The sequence below is a fragment of the Euprymna scolopes genome, chromosome 15, assembly GCF_053919585.1.
Source record: "Euprymna scolopes isolate OS-2025 chromosome 15, ASM5391958v1, whole genome shotgun sequence".
Taxonomy (NCBI): Eukaryota; Metazoa; Mollusca; class Cephalopoda; order Sepiida; family Sepiolidae; genus Euprymna; species Euprymna scolopes.
The window spans coordinates 108,283,187-108,291,516 of NC_136496.1; positions in this window are offsets into that span (position 1 = coordinate 108,283,187).

Below are 8,330 nucleotides of genomic sequence, written 5' to 3' on the forward strand. Positions count from 1 at the left end.
ATTTAAAAAAGTAAATCTACCAATTGTTATTAATTTTTCAATGTTTTAGACTTATACGACGTGCCTTAAACAAGTTTCCAGACTTATTTGTACAGGCATTTAAAATTGTTGCAGACTCTTGAAAATTCCGTATGTTATTGTTATATATCTTATAAGATTACTGACCAATTTTTATGAATTCAGGCTCAAATGAACAGCTACAGCAGGAGTTGGAATATACCCTACTAAAGCTTGAATCCCCCCCCAAATTATGACAATCGGTACGAACAACTCGAACAGAGTCCTAAACAACAGATATAGGCATTCAATACTTAATCTTTAGTTCAGACATTTTTGCACAAAGCTATTCCAGAGTTTCTTTTTACATCTTTCGATGCATCAAGAAGGTCTGTTATTGTTAACAGTGCAGAACATACAGTTTTCTTTTTCTGAGTGGCATTTTCAAACTATTGACAGAGATAAACTTGCTTTAGAATAGGGAACTTTATAAAAAGAAAACAATGTTAGATCTTGATTTTGGATAGCGGGTGACATTCTTTTCTGGTCTCTGCATCTATAGCTCAAGTCATCTAAAATGTTGTCCAAGTCTGTGACTCATATAGCAGAGTAGTGATAATGCATGCTTCATAAATATTAAGCTTTGTTTTTAACGTGATTTCCCGATCTGAATATACACGTTTCTTCAGTTTGCCAAAAGCAGAACTGGCTTTGGATATTCTGTGATCTATCTCAGCATCTAGCGTACAGTCCTTACTAAATACACTACCAAGATATACCAAGTTGTCCGTAACCTTAAACTTTTTAACATCAACCAAGATGTTTGCTTCAACATATGGCATTCCAATTGGAGTCGAATACATAACATATGCTTCCTTGAGGCTGATGGTAAGTGCAAAGCTTTACATGCCCCTGAGAACTTGTCCATGGTCATTTGCATGTCCTCTTCTGTATGTGAAACAAAGCCTGCATCATCTGCATAGAAAAGTTTAAGAACAACGTTCTGAAAAGCTTTTGATTTTGCATTGAGACGTTTAATATTAAAAAGTTTACCTGATATACGAAACCTAAACTTTACCCCAATATCGCAATTGTTAAAAGCATGCAACAACATCACAGCAAAATATATAGAGAATCATATATGACCAAGGATATAACCTTGTGTCTCACCGTTATCAACTGACATTGGATCAAACAGAGACCCATTAAAGTTCGTTCGAGCTTTCATGTTATCGTGTAACCGCTTAAGCATCTCCACAAAACTAGCAGGACAGCCTAGTTTTCCTAGAATCTTCCAGAATGCATTTCGATTGATAAAAACCTGATACAATGACACTTGTTGCTGCATACATTTTTCTGTTGCGCAGAGAATATCATGTCTATTGTGTCGCGGCAATATCTAAAACCACATTGATTCTCTGGGATGATAGAGGGACAAATCCGTTTCATCAACCGATTTAACAACATCTTTGCCAACATTTTTTTCACTTCTTCAAGAAAACTAATGCTCCTATAGTTACCACACTCAGATTTCGAACCTTTTTCTTTATAATGTGAGATCATTATTACATAAATCTAATCTTACCATGCCAAACAACAAGGATGAGTGCATGGATTGCGTTGGCGATGCTACACCCTTCAAACAACACAAATTCAACATGTATCCGATCAAGACCTAGTGCTTTTACTGTATTTATCTGTGTTATTGTGATTTTTGTCTAATCAATGCTGGAATAAATCATTATCTCATCGGCGACCTCCTTTGAGGGAGACTATCAGAAAGTATATCATTTATTTTAGATGAATTATCAAAAAGATCTCTAAAATGTTCTCGCCATACTTCCATGATCCAACTTTGTTGACAAGGATAGAGCCATCTTTGGATTTCACAGATACCATTGTTAGAGGCTGTGAACTAAAAACTTGTCTGATTTTGTTATACATAACTGTTGAATTTCACCAGTGATAAGTTGCTTAGATTTCTGCGGGCATTTTGGCCCAACACTTGTTTTTCATTTGACATGTCTCATGCTGTACTTTTAAGTTTGCTTCTTTATAATATTTTTCTGCAGTTATTTTACTTGGAACATAGCCTGGGAATTTAAATTACCACAGTAACTCGATTATCGCACTTCAACTCTGGTAACCAGAGAGCGGCACAGCCACGTCACTTCCTGTTCTGTATATTTCTATTTCTTTTCCACTGAACTCTCGACAAGTCAAGATGTGACAATAGCGTGCTCCCATTGGCACGGTCAGCCAAGCAACTCTCCTGACTAACCCGTCGGCTTATCATAAAATACTAACTCTCTTCTCAAGGCACTCTTAGTCTTACTATGTCTATATTCATTTCATCACATGTATATTTATGTAAATAAATCTACATTCTTTCACTATCATATATTGGTATCTTTCGTCTTTATTATGCAATCTTTGCTTTTCAGTCACTACCATTCATTAATATAACATATAACATAAACAAGCCATTCCTGTTTCCCCTGCAGAAATGAACAACCGCCATCGAGGATAGGGGGTCACCCGAAAGAAGGAACAGACGATATATATAAAGTAAAGAATCATTAGTTTGCATGATTTATTTATTTATTTGCGAACTGATATCCTCATCTTCATAATTCTTGTTGTTTCACGACGTTTCGGCCAACTATTCCTTTGGCCTTTATCAGGTGGTTCACTGCGACGGGATAGAAATGCTGAATCTCTTAACTGTATCCTCACTAATTACTGCCTTCCATAGTTGCTGTTACCTTATTACGTTTTGGCCAACTAAGCCTCTGGCCTGCTTTGGGTGGGATTGAAACCGCTATCTTCAGACAATGCTTACCTGGAATAAGTAGAGATTCAACGCCTCTATCCACTGTGCCACGAGCCTTTAAGAGTGATCAAGGTTGGATTTTTTAGTTTTATAAATCCTATCTGCTCTTCCATCTCTGGATTCATACCAAATGATGTGTATTATTTTTTTATTGGAATCCTTTAAGATGAGTAATTTGAATATTTATCTATTTGCAGACTGTTATCCTCATCTTTATAGTTGTTGCTTCACCAGATTTCGGCCAACTATTCCTCTGGTCTTCTTCAGATTCTTTCAAATTACTCATCTCAAAGGATTCCAATATAAAAAAAAAACAATATACAATAACATTCGATATGAACCCGACGACAGAAGACCAGATAAGAACGAAATTGCTGGAGAGGTGGCATCCTGTTGGATGCCAGATGTTTAACTGCTATTTTAGAGACTCCAACTAAGAGATGGTTTTAGGATATATATATATATATATATATATATATATATATATATATATATATATATATAATTATTATATATATATAATTATTATATATATATATAATTATTATATATATATATATAATCATTATATATATATAATTATTATATATATATAATTATTATATATATATAATTATTATATATATAATTATTATATATATATATAATTATATATATATAATCATTATATATAAATTATTATATATATAATTATTATATATACATACATAATTATTATATATATATACAATTATTATATACATATATAATTATATTATATATATATAATATATATATATAATATAATTATATATATATAATTATTATATATATAATTATTATATATATATAATAATTATATATATATAATTATTATATATATATAATTATTATATATATATATATATAATTATTATATACATATAATTATTTACCTACAGACATTAGTGTTTCATCCTTTTGGGAATCATCAGTGCAGAAGTCATCCTTAGCAATATATATATAATGTATATGGGGGAGTGTGTGTATGTATATATATATATATATATATATATATATATATATATATATATATATATATATATATATATATATATATGTATAATGTATATGAGGGAGTGTGTATATATATATATATATATATATATATATATATGGGGGAGTGTGTGTATATATATATAATATATATGGGGGAGTGTGTATATATATATATAATGTATATGAGGGAGTGTATATATATATATATATATAATGCATATGGGGGAGTGTATATATATATATATATATATATATATATATATATATATATGCGTTTTAATTTTTATTACCGTATCTTTCTGTTAAGTTACATTATGGATAATGTAACTTTACAGAAAGATACGGTAATAAAAAATAAAACGCATATTTGCTCTACAACAGTATTGAGCACTTTCTTCAGTTTTCATTAATTACCATTTCTACTATATATATATATATATAATGTATATGGGGGAGTGTATATATATATATATATATATATATATATATATATATATATAGAGAGAGAGAGAGAGAGAGAGAGACAGGGATAGTAAGATATATAGATATATAAGATTTTAAGTCATACTTATTCTGCTTTCTCATCTCTATCTATTTCTATAATGGTGGTAGTTGCGTCACCAAAGTCGATGTCATCGCAGCAACATAATGCTTTTTCCTACATCTCGGGTTGAATAAGCCTAATTAGTATAATTCTATTCAATCTTAAGCCCAGCGCCATGTTTGTCCTATTACTAAGCGAAGGCAAGTAGCTAATCTCTCCATATTGTCAGCATCTGCACCCAGATTACCTCACTTGTTTGCATCTCCATTGTCACAGTTGTAGATGCGATCACAACATCACCACACAAGTCAACCAATGCATGGAATATGCAAAACCAATTCGATCGAGTAGTTTCTTCCTTGTCTGAAAACTTGGGAGCCACAAATTAGTTTGGACTCTATTTATCTATCTATCTATCTATCTATCTATTTCATAAAAGAAACTCTGTGTGTGTGTGTGTGTGTGTGTGTGTGTGTGTGTGTGTGTGTGTGTGTGTGTGTTAGTTCATACTCTGTGGAATCTGAAACGACTCGCCGATTCTTATGAATTCTTTCACAAATGTACTTCATGTATTTGGCAGTTTTTAAAAAAAAATTTTATCGGAATGTCTTTGATAAGTATCGATAATCCAAAAAATCAGGTGAAAGAAGGAACAAGCAATTTTGACCAAAGTTAGCACCTTACACAGCCTAACATCATAAGTGCATTTCAGAAATTTTCTAACCACACAAGCAGAATGGCTCAGCATATAAAATCAACATAGCTTTTTTTTATGCGTCTGAAATGAATGTTTCTGTTTAGAGCACAACTGAACCATGATATTTGACTTTTGCATTTTAAACTTTAATTCAAGCCATTATACAAGGTGTCTTCAATAAGTTTCAGACTTTTTTCATATGGGCATTTTTATTGATTCTACACACATGAAACTCTTGTCCTTTTCGAAGTAATCTTCTCCAGCTGCAACGCACTTGTACCGTTACAACAAGTTTTGGACAGCTGCACAACAGTCCTTTTTGTGTGTGTGTGTCATTGACTCTTATCACGGCCTCTTTCATCTCCTCAATTACCTCATAACGATAACCTCTAAGGTTTTCTTGAAGCTTAGGAGATAACCACAGGAGATAAGTCACAGTAAGAAAGGTCTGGACTATAGAGAGGGTAAGAAACTGTCTTGATGCCCATCTTGGTCAAATAGTTTTGATCTTCTCTGAGCAAACTTGGGATAAACTTCGCGCAAATCTTCCACATCTTTAGTTCCTCATAAATAATTGTGTGTACAGTTCCCACACTGACATCAAACTGTGCACTTATTATCTCAACATACACACGGCGGTTCTTATTCATGAAATTCTTTATTTGGCCAATCAACTCTGGTTGTGTGAGGTTCTTACTCTTCCTACACATCTCATCATCCCTCACAAGCACTCTGCTTTCCTTGAATCTCTTATGCCACTCAAAAACTGATGCTTGATTCATGAAGGATGGTTCAAAAGCAGTCTGAAGCATTCCATACATTTCCCTGGCATTTTTCTAAGTTTAAAACACGTCTGGAATGAATTTTTGAAATTCACCAGCTGTGACAATCAGGCTTTAGTAGAGTGTATTCCAATTTTTACTGCAGCTGTAAAAGGCCTGATTTTTACCTCATACCAAAGTAGTATTTGCCTCAATCTCTTGCCTTGTTATCGATTCACTAGTTACAATAGCCACCCGCATTTAGATTGCCCTTTAGGCATACCCACAAGCCCTTTGGGCTCTATCTAACTTCCTTTAATATCTCACGACCTCACTCATAATAAGCTAATTAGTTTGCTTTATAATTTATACAACCTTCTTATTTCGTAATTAAGATTAGGTTCTAATCCACCTAATAACCCCTAACAAAGTTTGTAAACATCCCCACAATGATTTAATCCCGCATCATTCAATATTGCGCAAAGGATTAAATTTTGATTATTAAATGTATATATTTTCCTCATTCGTCACTTTATTTGATCTGTTACACTAAAATATGCTATTTTTCTGTTAGATTTAGCTTTTAATTGCTAAACGATCCCCCATTTGAAATATATTTTATCTTAAGTAAGCACCATTTGCTTTGTTTCCTCAACATATATAATTCCATTAATATAGAAAGATTCTTTAATTAACTTTATAATTTTATAGCATTTCATTAATTTTTAATTTTAATTTTAATTTGATTTAATTTTAATTTTTATTTATTTACTGGCAGTCTTCCCGGCATTGTCCGGTCGTAAAATACGCTTAAATATGCTATTTTGATTAATGCATAATTCGTATTTATTATGATATTATATTGAACGCAATATATAATAATGATTTAAAAAGTTAAAAGAAAATTACTCCTGTGCCACCACCAAGAATTGAAACCAAAACGTTTAGCTTACGATTGACTTTTTTCTTTTGACGTTAATGCTTGAGCTATGAAGACATGTCTGCTGCAAGGCTAAAAATTAAAATATGAACCGATAGCTATTACGTTACGCATGCATATTCGTCGTGATATAGTTCGATCTACACCTGGCAAATTCCATTTCTTTAATTTTCACACTTTTGCCCCAATTTTCCCCAAATATAAAGTTTTGCATGGGTTCGAATACCCTATATATTAAGTTTCATGCCTGTACACCAAAAACTGGCAGAAGAATTTAATAAGCAAATATTTTAAACAAATATATATATATATATACGCATACATAACTATAAAAAGAGGTTTGTGTTTACTATTTTCTTTTTGCGCAAATATTGCGTAAGTATAAATTGTGTAGAATATTTGCATGAATATAATTACACATAATAGTTAACTAAAGATGGTAATCCAATCAAAGACCTGCAAAAAACTAATAGAAAATTAATTAAACTGAATGTTTAAAGAATATGCAAATTAGACAGATCTTTTGCAGATGAATTAATTACATAACAACATTTTCTTTTTAAATGAATAGAAAAAAGGGGTTTTTAATATGAATATCGATTCACAAAAACCCAAATTTATAAGAGTAAAGAATTACAGGGTGGAACGATAAAAGTGTCGTTCTAAAGAAAGCAATACGACAGCTTTACTTTAAAACTTTTATTGAACAAATCAACTTAGATAGTTTGATTATATAGGCTTACATTTATTCAATGTATCCACCTTCAGCCTCAATCATCGCCTCGCCTCGATACGGGTCCAGAATAGGGGCATGCTTTTTCCACAAGCTCTCATTGGGAGGCCAACAATAGTTTTTCATTTAGTATCTATTGGTAGTATCTTCTACTACAATTTTTAGGATGCAGTCTTCAAATTTAGAATTCACTTGGATTATTACAATTTCCATTGGACTATTTTATGTGCAACTATACATCTGACTAATCAACATTTTCTTTGGATTGTTCCAACTTTTCTTCATCGAGCCTGGATTTTCCATGGAATATCCTTTGAACCTATACTTTTTTGCATTATTATTAACTGTTATACAAAATTTATGACAATGCTCCTGCGTACCCCCACGGCCTAGAAGATGACAAAATGGAAGATTTTATGTTCATCCGGGTTCTCTTCCTCTTTCTCAATACCACCCTAATCCTCCAGCCGATGGATCAGTAGGTGATCTACAACTTTAAAAACAAAACTGTACACTAAGCATTTGTTCCAGCGATGCTTTGATGTCATGGAAAACACTCAAATAACCATTCTTGAAATTTGGAAGGAAACTCTGAAAATCATTGATGCTGCATGGCAGGGCGTTACGAAACGCATATTAAATTCTGCCTGAAAGAAATTGTGGCCTGATTGCAGTGCTGAAAGAGACTTTGATCCCCAACCTGAGTCTGACATGGTGTTGAACGGGATTGTTTCCTTCAGAAAGTCCATGAAGATGGAGGTAGATGAGGAAATATTAATGCGCTTGTGAAGGAGCACAAGGAGAAACT